Source organism: Lepidochelys kempii, chromosome 3, assembly GCF_965140285.1.
Source record: "Lepidochelys kempii isolate rLepKem1 chromosome 3, rLepKem1.hap1, whole genome shotgun sequence".
NCBI lineage: Eukaryota > Metazoa > Chordata > Testudines > Cheloniidae > Lepidochelys > Lepidochelys kempii.
The window spans coordinates 41,298,321-41,315,191 of NC_136382.1; the positions used below are offsets into that span (position 1 = coordinate 41,298,321).

Consider the following 16,871-nt stretch of genomic DNA (forward strand, 5'->3'; position numbering starts at 1 on the left):
AGGTAGAATGATGTAGCTCCTCAGAAGGGGTTAGTTACCAATAATTCCAAAAGAGTCAGCTTTTACTCAGCCTTTCTTGCCTGAGAAGACTTGTAGCAAAAAAGATATGCCCAGAGCTCCATCTACTTCTGTGGCACAATGAAAACAAATTACACAACCACCACCCTTAAATTCCAGAGCAATGTAATTTTGTCTGTCACTATGAAATACCCTTCATTCCCACCTCCTCATATAAACACCTTTATTTGCACCTCTTCATATAAAGATGCACAACTATGGTTCCTGGTTTAAAATACTAATGGATGCAAAATTCATCTGAGTATTCTTACAGTGATTCTTTTTATAGTGAATGGATGAGGATTTTTTTTTGTTTCCATTATATCCTCTAGGTAGCCTGGCTCCACACTCCAGGCAAAGGTCCCGGAATCATTCAAAGCCTTTTTCCTCCCATATGTGCCAGGGAAGCTTGTGGTCAGGTTCATTTGGTCATCTTCCTAGTCCTCTGGGCCTTGTCCCATCATCCAGGCAGCCCAGCTGGCTAGCCTACATTTTCCAGATCCCCCTGGTTACAAGCTGGACTCCAGCTCTAGCTCCCTACGCCCTGTTTCTTTGCTCCCTATAACTTGCTCTGTAATTCAATTAACTCAGCTTTTGGGGAAAGCTGGAGAACAAGGTGCATCTACAGGCAGGTCCTGGTAAGGGTAGGGAAACAGAAGGCTGGGTGTGTGGCTACAACAAAATAGCAACTACCATATCAGAAAGGCTGGATTCTGTGGCAACTTGGAAAAGTCCCTCTATTTATCTGTGCCACAGTGTGGCCCCATTACCATGGTATGTATCTGAGCACTTCACCATCTAGAATGTATTTATCCTCCCAACACTCCTGTGAGGTAGGGAAGTTCTGTTGTCCCTGTTTTACAGATGGGGACCTGAGGCACAAAGAGACTTGGACAAGGTCACACAAGAAGTCTGTGGAAAAGCAGGGACGCAAACCCAGATCTCCAGAGTCTCATGCTAGTACCTTAGCCACTAAACCATTCTTCATCTCTGGCTATGGAGTCCTTTGCCATGGAATCACAGAGACTATGGGGCCCTGTCACGGTTCCTCCCCCACTCTGAACTCTAGGGTACAGATGTGGGGACCTGCATGAAAAACCTCCTAAGCTTATCTTTACCAGCTTAGGTCAAAACTTCCCCAAGGTACAAAATATTACACCTTGGACTGGCCGCTACCACCACCAAACTAATACTGGTTACTGGGGAAGAGCTGTTTGGACGCGTCCTTCCCCCCAAAATACTTCCCAAAACCTTGCACCCCACTTCCTGGACAAGGTTTGGTAAAAAGCCTCACCAATTTGCTTAGGTGACTACAGATCCAGACCCTTGGATCTTAAGAACAATGAACAATCCTCCCAACACTTGCACCCCCCCTTTCCTGGGAAATGTTGGATAAAAAGCCTCACCAATTTGCATAGGTGACCACAGACCCAAACCCTTGGATCTGAGAACAATGAAAAAGCATTCAGTGTTTTACAAGAAGACTTTTAATAAAAAATAGAAGTAAATAGAAATAAAGGAATCCCCCCTGTAAAATCAGGATGGTAGATATCTTACAGGGTAATTAGATTCAAAAACATAGAGAACCCCTCTAGGCAAAACCTTAAGTTACAAAAAAGATACACAGACAGAAATAGTTATTCTATTCAGCACAATTCTTTTCTCAGCCATTTAAAGAAATCATAATCTAACACATACCTAGCTAGATTACTTACTAAAAGTTCTAAGACTCCATTCCTGTTCTGTCCCCGGCCAAGACGACTACAGACAGACACAGACCCTTTGTTTCTCTCCCTCCTCCCAGCTTTTGAAAGTATCTTGTCTCCTCATTGGTCATTTTGGTCAGGTGCCAGCGAGGTTACCTTTAGCTTCTTAACCCTTTACAGGTGAGAGGAGCTTTCCCCTGGCCAGGAGGGATTTCAAAGGGGTTTACCCTTCCCTTTATATTTATGACACGCCCCCCAAATCTCAGCTAGGGTGAAACACTGGCTGGGATTTCTTCCTGGAGCTCTAGGAAAACAGAGTTAATAAGACACATGCATCTCTAAATATACTACCAAGTACATAAAGACTAACAATATTTTCCACATCTCAAGGACGATTTTAACCAGTTGATTCTGGGAAACTTTCACGGGAGAGTGCATCAGCCACTTTGTTAGAAGCTCCTGAGATGTGTTGGATGTCGAAATCAAAATCTTGGAGAGCTAAACTCCACCGAAGAAGTTTTTTGTTAGTTTCTTTGACGGTGTGAAGCCACTTTAGTGCAGCATGGTCGGTTTGCAGGTGGAAACGCCGTCCCCAAACATATGGGCGTAGCTTTTCCAGAGCGTAGACAATGGCATAACATTCTTTTTCAGTGACTGACCAGTTGCTTTCCCTCTCAGACAGTTTTTTGCTGAGAAACACTACAGGGTGGAATTCTTGATCAGGTCCTTTCTGCATTAAAACTGCTCCCACACCACGCTCGGATGCATCTGTGGTTACTAGGAACGGTTTGTCAAAGTCTGGGGCCCTTAGTACAGGGTCAGACATGAGTGTCGCTTTAAGCTTGTTAAAGGCCTTCTGACACTTTCCGGTCCACTGAACAGCATTTGGCTGTTTCTTTTTGGTTAGGTCTGTCAGTGGGGCAGCGATTTGGCTGTAGTGCGGTACAAATCGTCTGTAATAACCGGCCAAGCCTAAGAAGGATTGAACCTGTTTCTTTGACTTTGGGACAGGCCACTTTTGGATAGCATCCACTTTGGCCTGTAGGGGGCTGATAGTTCCTTGACCCACCTGGTGTCCAAGGTAAGTCACTCTGTTTAGGCCTATTTGACACTTCTTAGCCTTAACAGTTAGTCCTGCCTCCCTTATGCGCTCAAGGACTTTTTGTAGATGTTCCAGGTGGTCTGCCCAGGAATCCGAAAATATGGCCACATCGTCAAGGTAGGCGACTGCATATTCTCCTAATCCCGCTAGGAGACCATCTACAAGTCTTTGGAAAGTGGCGGGTGCATTTCGCAGCCCGAAAGGGAGTACATTAAATTCATACAGCCCGAGATGTGTGATGAAGGCTGACCTTTCCTTGGCAGATTCATCTAGCGGTACCAGCCAGTACCCCTTGGTTAAGTCCAAGGTAGAGATGAACTGGGCCCGTCCCAGTTTCTCTAATAGTTCATCAGTGCGTGGCATTGGATAGTTGTCTGGGCGAGTTACAGCATTTAGCATACGGTAGTCCACGCAAAAACGTATTTCCCCATCTGGTTTGGGAACTAGAACCACTGGAGATGCCCATGCACTTTCAGAGGGGCGGATTACACCCATCTGTAACATATCCTGGATCTCCCGTTCTATAGCAGTTTTAGCTTGAGGAGACACCCGGTAAGGGTGGACCCTAATTGGGTGAGCATTACCTGTGTCAATGGAGTGGTATGCCCGTTCAGTCAGTCCTGGGGTGGCTGAGAACGTTGGCGCGTAGCTAGTGCACAGCTCCTGGATCTGCTGTCGCTGCATACGCCCAAGGGTCATGGAGAGGTTCACCTCTTCCACACCACCAGCACATTTCCCTTCGTAATAGACACCTTCAGGCCACTCAGCGTCGTCTCCTCCCTGGGCTGTAAACTGACAAACCTTTAATTCTCTGGAATAAAAGGGCTTTAGAGAATTAATATGATACACCTTAGGCTTTCGGTTGGAGGTGGGGAATGCTATGAGATAATTAACAGCTCCCAGGCGCTCCTGGACCACGAATGGCCCTTCCCACGATGCTTCCATTTTATGGGCCTGGAGCGCCTTTAAGACCATGACCTGGTCTCCTACTTTGAAGGAACGCTCTCTGGCATGTTTATCATACCAGGCTTTTTGCTCTTTTTGAGCATCCTGTAAGTTTTCTCTAGCAAGGGCTAAAGAGGTTCGGAGGGTGTTTTGTAGGTTGGTTACAAAGTCCAGAATGTTAGTTCCTGGAGAAGGTGTAAATCCCTCCCATTGCTGCTTCACCAACTGCAATGGCCCCTTAACCTCACGGCCATATACAAGTTCAAATGGGGAAAACCCTAAACTGGGATGTGGTACAGCTCTGTAGGCAAAGAGCAACTGCTGCAATACTAGGTCCCAATCATTGGAGTGCTCATTTACGAATTTACGTATCATGGCCCCCAAAGTTCCATTAAACTTCTCCACCATGCCATTTGTTTGATGATGGTAAGGAGTGGCAACCAAGTGATTTACCCCATGAGCTTCCCAAAGGTTTTTCATAGTTCCTGCCAGGAAATTAGTCCCTGCATCTGTGAGGATGTCGGAGGGCCAACCTACCCTGGCAAAAATGTCTGCTAGTGCCTGGCACACACTTTTAGCCCTGGTGTTGCTTAGAGCTACTGCTTCCGGCCATCGGGTGGCAAAATCCATGAAAGTCAGTATATACTGCTTTCCTCTGGGTGTCTTTTTCGGAAAAGGACCCAGAATATCCACAGCTACTCGCTGAAATGGAACTTCAATGATGGGGAGTGGCTGGAGAGGAGCTTTGACCTGGTCTTGGGGTTTTCCCACTCTTTGGCACACCTCACAAGACTGGACATAGGTAGAAACATCCTTGCCCATTCCCTCCCAGTGGAATGACCCCCCCAAACGGTCTTTGGTCCTGTTCACCCCAGCATGGCCACTAGGGTGATCATGGGCTAAGCTCAAGAGCTTGGCCCGGTATTTAGTTGGAACTACCAACTGTCTCTGAGGATGCCAGTCTTCCTGGTGTCCCCCAGAAAGAGTTTCCTTGTATAAAAGTCCTCTTTCTACAACAAACCTGGATCGATTAGAAGAGCTGAGAGGCGGTGGGTTGCTCCGTGCCGCCGTCCACGCTCTCTGGAGGCTTTCATCTGCTTCCTGTTCGGTCTGGAACTGTTCCCTTGATGCTGGAGACATCAGTTCCTCATTGGATTGGGGACATAGGCTTGGTCCCTCTGGAAGCGATATAGGGGATGGAGCGGTTTCTGTTGACTGTGAACCGCTCTCCGCTGGTGCACTATGTTGGGATTCAGGCTCCGGCTGAGCCTCTTGTGTAGGGTTATCGGCTGCTGCCAGTTCAGGTTCGGTGGGGCCCTCTGGTGTTGAGGTTGCAAGTACTGGATTCAGTGCTGGCACGGGGTCTGGTGTTGGTTGTTTGGCTGGTTCCGGTTCTGGGACTGGTTCCGTCTGGGTCTCTGGGACTGGATCCACTACTGCTGTTGCAGACATTGGCCTGGGGTCCGGGTCCATCACCTCTGACCGGGCCCTGATAGAAGTTTCCGGAACAGAGCTAGGCCCCACGGCTTGTTTAGCCTGGCTGCGGGTGACCGTTCCCACCCTCTTGGCCTGCTTCACGTGATTGGCCAAGTCTTCCCCCAACAGCATGGGGATGGGATAATCATCATAGACTGCAAAAGTCCACATTCCTGACCAGCCCTTGTACTGGACAGGCAACTTGGCTGTAGGCAAATTGAAAGAGTTGGACTTGAAGGGTTGAATCGTCACTTGGATCTCTGGGTTGATTAAATTGGGGTCCACTAAGGAAGCATGGATAGCTGACACTTGTGCTCCGGTGTCCCTCCACGCGGTGACCTTCTTCCCGCCCACACTCACAGTTTCCCTCCGCTCCAAGGGTATCTGGGAGGTATCTGGGCCTGTGGACCTCTGGTGTGATTCCGGTGCAATGAACTGTAATCTGTTGGGGTTCTTGGGGCAGTTGGCCTTTACATGCCCCAGCTCGTTACATTTAAAACATCGTCCAGCTGACGGGTCACCGGGGCGAGGTGGGTTGCTGGAGAACGGGGTGGTGGGATGATAAGGGGTCTGGAGGGTTCTTTGGGAGGTAGGTGGGGCTTTGGGCGGCCCCCGGTAATAGGGTGTGGTCTGGGGTGGTCCCTTCTGGTCTCCGCTCCAACTGCGACCAGTTTTCTTCTTCTCTGCCACCTCCACCCATCTGGCTCCAATCTCTCCTGCCTCGATTACAGTTTTGGGTTTCCCATCTAGGATGTATCTTTCTATTTCCTCAGGAACACCCTCTAAGAATTGTTCCATTTGCATTAGGAAGGGCAAATTTACTGGAGATTCAACACTTGCTCCTGATATCCAGGCATCCCAATGTTTCACAATGTGGTAGGCATGTCAGGTAAATGACATGTCTGGTTTCCACCTTAGGGCTCGGAACCTCCGACGAGACTGCTCGGGTGTTATCCCCATTCTGACTCTCGCCTTGGATTTAAACAGTTCATACTTGTTCATATGTTCTTTAGGCATTTCAGCTGCCACCTCAGCTAAGGGTCCACTGAGCTGCGGCCTCAGCTCTACCATGTATTGGTCAGTAGAGATGTTGTACCCAAGGCAGGCCCTTTCAAAGTTTTCTAAGAAGGCCTCAGTATCATCACCTGCCTTGTAGGTGGGGAACTTTCTGGGATGGGAAGTGGTACCTGGAGAAGGATTGCTAGGGTTTGTTGGTATATTCTGCTGGGCCTTTATCCTCTCCATCTCCTCCACATGCTTCCTTGCCTCCATTTCCCTCTTGTGGGCAGCCTCCTGTACCTCCTTCTCCAGCCGCATGAGTTCTATCTGTCTTTCATGTTCCCTTTGTTTTTCCTCAGCCTGAAATTTGGCTAATTCCAGCTGTAGTCGAGCCGAGGATTTGGCCATTCTAACCTCTCTGTTTTTAACTAACTTTACACCCGAGGTTTAGAACTAAACAAACAAAACTTGGCTGTAAAATTTTGCTGTGCTGGAATAGAATACCTATTCTCTGATAGTGATTGTCAGCCTACAGAAAAAGACAATTCCCTTGTCTCTGCTCTGGGCCCAAATTAAAGCAAAAAACCTCCAACTACTTGGAAACCTGCTTACCCAGCCCAAAGAAAAAAAAATTTCTTTTCAAACCTGTGCTCCTTGTAAAACAAAAAAAAAATCAAAATCCTAAAAAAAACCCTGCCACTTTTGTCTCCAGGCAAATGGGTAGAGCACACACCCCCTATTTACTTTTAGGAAGAAAAGAAAAAAAAAACCTCTGGGTTGGAAGACTGGGAATTTCCCTGCAGGAGTTAAGTACCCTGCCTCCAGGCAAAGAAAACCTGCAATTCACAAGATAATCCCCTTTTGTCTCTGCTTGGCCACAAAGCAGAGAGAAACCAAGCTGCTTTCAGTTTCAAAGCTGCTTCTGGACTTCCTAAAAATTCCTTTTTAAAATCTGTATTTCTAGTTCAAAAAATCTCAACTGGATCTCAAAATGATTTCAGGTTAATCCCACCACTGTGCCACCATGTCACGGTTCCTCCCCCACTCTGAACTCTAGGGTACAGATGTGGGGACCTGCATGAAAAACCTCCTAAGCTTATCTTTACCAGCTTAGGTCAAAACTTCCCCAAGGTACAAAATATTACACCTTGGACTGGCCGCTACCACCACCAAACTAATACTGGTTACTGGGGAAGAGCTGTTTGGACGCGTCCTTCCCCCCAAAATACTTCCCAAAACCTTGCACCCCACTTCCTGGACAAGGTTTGGTAAAAAGCCTCACCAATTTGCTTAGGTGACTACAGATCCAGACCCTTGGATCTTAAGAACAATGAACAATCCTCCCAACACTTGCACCCCCCCTTTCCTGGGAAATGTTGGATAAAAAGCCTCACCAATTTGCATAGGTGACCACAGACCCAAACCCTTGGATCTGAGAACAATGAAAAAGCATTCAGTGTTTTACAAGAAGACTTTTAATAAAAAATAGAAGTAAATAGAAATAAAGGAATCCCCCCTGTAAAATCAGGATGGTAGATATCTTACAGGGTAATTAGATTCAAAAACATAGAGAACCCCTCTAGGCAAAACCTTAAGTTACAAAAAAGATACACAGACAGAAATAGTTATTCTATTCAGCACAATTCTTTTCTCAGCCATTTAAAGAAATCATAATCTAACACATACCTAGCTAGATTACTTACTAAAAGTTCTAAGACTCCATTCCTGTTCTGTCCCCGGCCAAGACTACTACAGACAGACACAGACCCTTTGTTTCTCTCCCTCCTCCCAGCTTTTGAAAGTATCTTGTCTCCTCATTGGTCATTTTGGTCAGGTGCCAGCGAGGTTACCTTTAGCTTCTTAACCCTTTACAGGTGAGAGGAGCTTTCCCCTGGCCAGGAGGGATTTCAAAGGGGTTTACCCTTCCCTTTATATTTATGACAGGCCCTGACTGGGGCATTTCACACCTCTTTGAGCTTTTGCTTCAAGGCTCTCTGAAGAGTAAGGCAGAGGATCATATATTTATACTAGATTCATGTCTTTCAGTTTAAGCTGAGATTTTGGAGCACAGTTCTGTAGCAAGTGGATATTCTGTGGATACAGAATCCCTGAATACATGGGACCCATGTCTTCTTCACCTCAAATTTCAGTTCCTGCAGTTGTGCTCTGCTTGGAGCTACTCTTGAAAAAAAAGTTTGGTAATGGCAGCTAATACAGAATGTATCGGCTGACTTTCTTCATGAAGTGTCTCACACACAGCATATTACGCTTGTGCTTTGTGATCTGCATTGGCTTCCAGGTCATTTCCAGGTGCAATTGAAGGTGTGATTTTGACCTATAAAAGCCCTAAATGGTTTGGGATCTATCTGACCACCTCCTTCTGCATGTGATACCATGACAGATTATATCAGGTGAGGTTCTCACGATGATGTCCTCCTGGTTTAAATGGGAGAGTTGTTGGTAAGACATTCCCAGCAAGGGGTCCTCAGCTCTGAAATTAACTACCCACTTGTTTGACAGTGTCAGTTGACCTTCAGGGCATGCTGCAAGATCTCTCTGTTCTCCCACATGTTCAGGGATGGGGGCGGCTTATGAAATTTGAAGGGAATGGAGGGGGTGGCTTTCATTGATGTTGAGGAGGAATTCCTGGTACATTTTATAAAGCATTTTGAATGTTTTTAATTATATAATACATGTACGTAGAGCAATGAATCAGCACTTTAAAAAAAATCAGAATAACTAAATAACATGTGCATTGAGAAAGATATGTGCACTGAAAATGGTGTTGAGGAGATAAAAGGTTATGTATTTAAGGAAACAAGGCCTTCTTTATAGGTACAGATTCATCCTATAACTCCTCCCTACTTCCAAAATCTTGAGAGTCATAGTCAATAGGGCTGGAGGAGATAGAGCCAGTCAAATTTGTATGGGGTTAGAGACATCTGATTCTAGAATTTGTGACAATAAAGTTATTTGCATTTTTATGTTTATGGAAAATTGCATATATATTTTTCATAGAATTTCTCTCCTTTTTTTTTTTTTTGGCCCAGTAACTGGTTCAAAAAACATTTACTCACAGGGTTTTGTGTCTTCTCAGGAAAAAAATATTTCCTTCAAAACTGGGACCAAATTCTCAAATCCACAATCTAAGGTGAAAAGACTTTCAATTGTACCATTTCAAATTTTGCTGCAAATATTTCATATGCCAACAGGAGCTTGCCACAATGCCAAGCATGACATTGTGGCATTTACCCTCTAAGAACACAGTAAATCAAGGAAAACAGTCAATACCTAATGAATCTCTTATTTTTATTTTCTTTTTAAAATGCAGCAATAGAATATTGTCTTTAGATGCTTATTGAACAGGTGCTGCTTGAGGAGAAAACAAAAAGCATAGCCCTCTATATTCAGAGAAAAGTCACAAAGCAAAGGAGAAGCTTCAGGAAAAAAAGCAACCAACAGAGAGAGAAGCTATTAAGAATCCAAGTCTCAGTGTAACTATCAGTCAGGCTCACAGTATTCTTCTTGTCCTTTCACATATAATTCCAGGAATAGTCTACTCAGTTTGGGTTTTATAGAGCCATCACCACCACCCCAGGAAGAAAACATTTAGACCAGGGTAGTATTTTTGTCCTTTTCGATTTTCTGAACAGCGATTCAGGTGTCTTCCAAAAAAACAGCATGACTGAGCTCCCTCTTGTTCCAGAATTTTCTCTAGTTTAGTTTCTTCTGATTGGATAGGCCTCCAAAGTGGGTTCTCTGAGAAAACAAAATGGAGAAATCAAAGAGCAAAACAAGAGCAAGGACTAGCAAATAAGTTCCAGACTAGTCCTGGCAGTTTTCCATGGAGAAACTGCTAGCTCTGTGCAAACCTCTAAGGTTCTCCTAAGCCTTCTTCATAGGAATGCTGGGTTCTTCCTATTAACTCTCAAGAGAATAAGCTCATCAGTGTTCATGCTTCCCACACAGCAGACCAAAAACTAGTAAACATTCAGGCAAGCATCAATATCTACTTTAATATATACACTTTTTCCTCCAAATTATACATGTTATACTCATGACAAAATCAGAGTGTGGGCACTAGCCTTAATGTAGATTCTGTAGTGGATGGTTATGCTAGGAAGAATTGCTTACCCTCACCTATAGGGACCCTCTGAAGAAGCATGTGGGTCTTTCAAAAAAGCTAGCACTCTAGTTGAATGGTTCCTCTATCATCTTGGGAAGTTTTCTTCATGGCTGCAGAGACATTTTCTACACATCTAGAAGTAGTTTCTAGTGCATCCATTTCATAGTATCATAGAATCATAGAATATCAGGGTTGGAAGGGACCTCAGGAGGTCATCTAGTCCAACCCCCTGCTCAAAAGCAGGACCCATCCCCAATTAAATCATCCCAGCCAGGGCTTTGTCAAGCCTGACCTTAAAAACTTCTAAGGAAGGAGATTCCACCACCTCCCTAGGCAACGCATTCCAGTGTTTCACCACCCTCCTAGTGAAAAAGTTTTTCCTAATATCCAACCTAAACCTCCCCCACTGCAACTTGAGACCATTACTCCTTGTCCTGTCCTCTTCCACCACTGAGAATAGTCTAGAACCATCCTCTCTGGAACCACCTCTCAGGTAGTTGAAAGCAGCTATCAAATCCCCGCTCATTCTTCTCTTCCGCAGACTAAACAATCCCAGTTCCCTCAGCCTCTCCTCATAAGTCATGTGTTCCAGACCCCTAATCATTTTTGTTGCCCTTCGCTGGACTCTCTCCAATTTATCCACATCCTTCTTGTAGTGTGGGGCCCAAAACATGACACAGTACTCCAGATGAGGCCTCACCAATGTCGAATAGAGGGGGACGATCACGTCCCTTGATCTGCTCGCTATGCCCCTACTTCTATATCCCAAAATGCCATTGGCCTTCTTGGCAACAAGGGCACACTGCTGACTCATATCCAGCTTCTCGTCCACTGTCACCCCTAGGTCCTTTTCCGCAGAACTGCTGCCTACCCATTCGGTCCCCAGTCTGTAGCTGTGCATTGGGTTCTTCCGTCCTAAGTGCAGGACCCTGCACTTATCCTTATTGAACCTCATCAGATTTCTTTTGGCCCAATCCTCCAATTTGTCTAGGTCCTCTGTATCCTATCCCTGCCCTCCAGCGTATCTACCACTCCTCCCAGTTTAGTATCATCTGCAGATTTGCTGAGAGTGCAATCCACACCATCCTCCAGATCATTTATGAAGATATTGAACAAAACCGGCCCCAGGACTGACCCCTGGGGCACTCCACTTGACACCGGCTGCCAACTAGACACGGAGCCATTGATCACTACCCGTTGAGCCCGACAATCTAGCCAACTTTCAACCCACCTTATAGTGCATTCATCCAGCCCATACTTCTTTAACTTGCTGACAAGAATACTGTGGGAGACAGTGTCAAAAGCTTTGCGGAAGTCAAGATACAATACATCCACTGCTTTCCCTTCATCCACAGAACCAGTAATCTCATCATAGAAGGCGATTAGATTAGTCAGGCATGACCTTCCCTTGGTGAATCCATGCTAACTGTTCCTGATCACTTTCCTCGCATGTAAGTGCTTCAGGATTGATTCTTTGAGGACCTGCTCCATGATTTTTCCAGGGACTGAGGTGAGGCTGACTGGCCTGTAGTTCCCAGGATTCTCCTTCTTCCCTTTTTTAAAGATTGGCACTACATTAGCCTTTTTCCATTTATCTGTCCATCTATAGCTATATACAATGACATGCTGGGTACTCTTGAAGAAATCTTAGATTGGGGGTGAGGAAAGGAATCTGTCATCTAAATTTTAGTTCTTGCCCTCTCCTTTTTGTTGGGGCATCTTCTTGATCAGGCTTAGAAAGTTTTAAATGAAAACAAGAATTGCATGTGTAGCCTTATCTATAGTAATGAGTTACTTAGTTTAACCAGTTACCCATCCCAAAGTGAGGGTTTACCTCTACTGTAATCTGTGAGAGTTTAGCCCCCAAGATTGACTACAGTAGAGTGGTTATCAATAGAAGGGGGAACCCCATGGTGCCCAGCAGAGACTACAAAGTGCTCTTTCTATAATGATTATAATTTTTAGCCATCAAAACAATACGTACTGCAATCTGGTAAAGTAGAGAGGCCAGTACAAAATGCACAATGTTTGCATTACTTACATCATCCCTTGTGGAAAAACCTGAAGTGTTAGTCCTCACAGTCACCATCATCATCACCACCAGTGGTTGCCATCCTACAGTCTCCCACCCCAAGACACACAGACTGTGATACAGCCTTTATAATGTCTTATGCTGACGCTGAGTGGGGTTCATACATATTTATAAAGGTTTTAACCCCTTTTCCTTATTTGAACTTCCACACCCCACTAATACTCATGAACATTTATGTCATGTTGTCACCATAGGAACAGGCAATTAAGGAAGTCTCCAACATTTCACTCTACCTACCTCATCTTGTGGTGTCTACAGATCTCTTGTAGGTATAGTACAGCAGTTATTTTCAAACTCAGCAGTTATTTTCAAAACATCAGCATATCACAAACATAAACAGAAGCTCAGCAGGTTTACTACTGACTTACTTATGGTAATTTATCCTAACTCCTAAAGTCTAATTTGGCTAAACTAAATATTTTACAAGCCTGGGGACTATGGGTCTTGTGTTACAGCATTAATTTCATCTCTATATCCTAAATATACCTGATACTTTTATCCTTGGCTACAGCTTCAACTCTTGTTCTTATATTTCTAGCCTAATTTCATGTATAGATTGTGTATGATGATAAGATTTTAGATTTATCTTAATAAAGTAAGATTTTGATGGTAATTTTAACTTATATAGCTCCATTCATCTGAAAATTTCAAAGCATTTTACATTTACATGATAATTAAACATCACAGTGTTTCTGTGAGGTAGGTAATGCTCATTTTAACCTTGGATCAACAAAGATTTCAGTCAGATTTCCAAAGGAGCTCAGAACCCACAACTGAGGCCAGATTTTCAAAAGCCATCAGCTCCTGTTTAAACACCAAAATAAGCAGCCTGATTTGTATGAGTCCAGCGCTATGGAACACTTCTGAAACTCAGGAAATTAGCTACATACCTAAATGGAAGCTGAGCCTGATGTGAAAATCTGATCTCAAATGCTGGGGTTGGGCTCTTTGGAAAATCTGACCCTAAGTGATTAGCCTAAGATCCCACAGTGGAACAGGAACACAAGAATGAAGAGATTCCCTAACTCCTGCACTCCCTTCTCTTCCTCACACCACAAGAGCACAGAATTTGTTAAAGAAAACTCATCATTGTCCATAATTGTTATAACCAAATCAGCAGCAAATGACAGATTAAATGAAAAGATCTTGACCTTATCAGCTTATTGTTCTTTTGAAGGAAAATGCATATGGTAATATGCAGTCCTATTGCTTTGTGGATAAAAACTTCAAATACAAGTTTTTATGGGAACATCTAGAACAGGAAGAAGGCTCGTTTGAAATTATAAATATCAGCACTCATCACTATATGCAAGTAGGTAATTAGGGTAATTATTCCCAATTAGCAGTTGCAAACTCTGCAGATGGGAATTTCAGGGGCTGATAACTATTGTAAAAGGCATTTTTGCAAGCTGTAAAACCACTTTAACGTTTTGGAATGCATACATTTAATACCCCCTACACGATCTGTAACAGATTTTTGTTAGTGTTTCAAAATAATAAAAAAGGAGAACTATGTTCATGCTGTGCTGTGCTGTGCTGTGGTTCAGGAAAATGTTGGCATCTGAGATGGGCTGAATTTTAAAAAAAAATGAAGGTCTTTAACCTACAGTATAATGACTGTACAAAGAGCCGAAGTGAATCTTTAACCTGCTCATACTGAAGCTGAGCTTTAGTATTGCCATGTTTTTCAAATCTTGTAGGAAGAAGTTCACAGGGGCTGATGCAGGGTCCTTTGAAGTCAATGGAAAGACTCCAATTATCTTCTCTGGGGCTTGGATCTTGTCCCATGTGAAGAAATGTGTACCCCACTAAAACATGTTTCCATTGAGCCACTATGCAACATCCCTCCTTCTACCCAGGATCTGGAAAATCCCACTCACAGTTACCATTTGCTATGGGGTTAGTAGCCTTTTCTCTCTTCTGGATCTTCCAGAAGGTTTTTTTCCTTTTTGAGGACTGGACTACCAATCACCTTCTTTCAATCACAGGGGTCTTTTGTTAGCCAGTAAGGGCTCTTAAAGTAAAAGGGGCAGAGTGGTTTTGGGTGTACCTGTGTTCTCTCTGTTATATTACATGCAAGAATAATTCGGTGGAGGGCTTTTCCTGATTCCAGTGTCCTTGTGAACTTATTTGCAAAACCAACTTTACCTGTATCAGGTCACTTAGCCATACAAATCTAATCAGCCCAAACAGGATGTGATTAATGTGTCCATGGTGGAAAACTTGTCCTGGAAAAGCTGTTTACCAGCTTTCTAGCTAGAACTGCTGTTAGGATGAAATTGCAAACTTTAAACATTCATAACTTTACAAACAAGGCTTGAGTTGAGCTTGAGTCGCAAATAAGAATCTCAAAATATAAACTTGTTTTTAACATGTTTAGCTTTCAGCCATTTTTGAGTTACAGAAGTACAGAATTTCAGATTGGAGCATATGGGGAAAGTAGGCTTTTTCTTACTTGAATAACTCAAAAACAACTGACCTGATTTTTCTCACACTTTTTTTTTTTTAAAAAAAATCATCTTAGAGTTGAGACAAAGCAGTGAAAATCTCAGAGCAAAATCAAGTTGTTACAATAAGTTATGGACATTTGGAAAAGTGTGTTTAGACCAGAGGCTGCAATTCATCCTTAATGTTGGAAATTGAGAAATGAAATAAAGCACATAGGAACCCACTTCTATGCCAGTAACCAGAATGCTTTTCAGTTACTTGAACCTTGTTCGTAGCCATGCCGGCATCAGAACACGAGCAACAAAACAAAAGGTATAAATAAGTTTGTTTGGTATCAAGTATTTCATCATAATGAATTTACTGATCTAATTCTTTAGCAGTATATCGTTCAGTCTTTGGCAGTCAAGAGAATTGCCAGATGTGTTGTAATAAAGTTTAAGAAAAAGTATTGATTTTTCAAAATGTTAAAGATTTCCATCTGTTACCCTAACACTGCTCGCAGATATTCTTGAGTTCTCAGCAAACCTTGAAAATCCTTCCCCACAGAGAACTTCCATATGTGTTTAGTTTTAAAAGGAAAATGTGGGTGATTTATTGTATCTAGAGATCTCAAGCTTGGGGAGAAATAATCACCCTCTTCTCTTAGCTTCCCATCACCTCCTTCCAAAATCCAAATCTGGCTAACTTTAAGATTTGTTCCTGTGCTTCAGATGGCAACTTTTTTGTTTATTTGTTATTCTTCCTTCTTGTTGCATCTTTTCTTTCCTCTCTCCTGCCGGTGTTTTCCCTATGTTTTTTCTTCTTTTAAAATACTTCAGAGTATATTTTTCTCTAATACAATTTCTCTTTTCAAGCTGTTTTTCTTTTCTGATTTGCGCTTGCTCTCCCTATCAAGTGTTACCGTTAGTGTTTAGAGTGTGTGTGTCTCTCTCTCTGTCTTTGGTTCAGCGTCTCCCTCCCACTCACTCTCTGTCTCTCTCTCTCCCCCTCCCCTTGTTCCTCCTCTTTTTTCATTTCCCCCTTGACCCTCTTTGGATGGGGTCCACAGCACAAGTCCTGCTCACCTACATTTGGGGTATGAGTGCATTTTGGAGAGTGAGGAGCTTAGAGAATAAGTTAGTGTCACTCTCCATGGATCTGATGCAAGGCCTGTTGAAGTCAATGGGAGCCTTTCTATTGAGCTGAATGGACTTTGGATCAGCCCCAAATATATTTAGTTTGACAGACTTGACTAGACCTTCTGACTTTTCAGAATCTCCACTATAGATTCTTACCTCGCAGTCCTCCAGCTTTATAGGGTATATATATATATATATTAATGGTTCTATATAATATGTGAAGGCATTATGCTGATAAAGGGCTTGATCTTCCAAGGTGCTGAGATCTATGGCCCAGATCTAGCAAAGCACCAATGTATGCCCTTAATTTTAACCATGTGAGTTTCTGCATGCCTATATCATAGCTTGAAACAGCACTGCTTCCAATTCTGAGTTTATGTTGGGTAGAGACTTCATCTCATGCTGAATTACTTGGAAGATTTGTGATGCAGACAGTTATGAGCATGTAGCCATCAAACTCATTTTCACTTGTTTCCTAAGTCAGAATTTGAACCTAGATCTCCTGATGTATAAAGCTAGTGAGGAGTGATGGATTGTCTAGTAACTAAACATAATGAGCATTTCAAAAACTGCCTAAAATGTATGTATTAATAATTAATTGCCTGTTTTGCTGGTATAGAATGAGATTATACTACAGCCTTCTCTGAATTATTTATTTATCGTTCTTTACAAAAATTACTGTAGAAAACTCCTGCCATTACGCTTGTTTCATAAGAGTCTGAATCATGAACAACAGTAGTCATCTCTCTGAATTCCATCAGGTTGTGACAGAACTACATCTTAATGTTGTTTAAATGCAGTT

At 43.2% G+C, this 16,871-nt stretch overlaps 1 protein-coding gene across 1 annotated transcript in view; it reads left to right on the plus strand.

Annotated features, from left to right (window-relative positions):
* The window catches only part of DLGAP2 (DLG associated protein 2), a 695,707-nt gene that overhangs the window by 602,370 nt on the left and 76,466 nt on the right, over positions 1–16,871 (plus strand). The gene's annotated exons all lie outside the window — the stretch shown is intronic.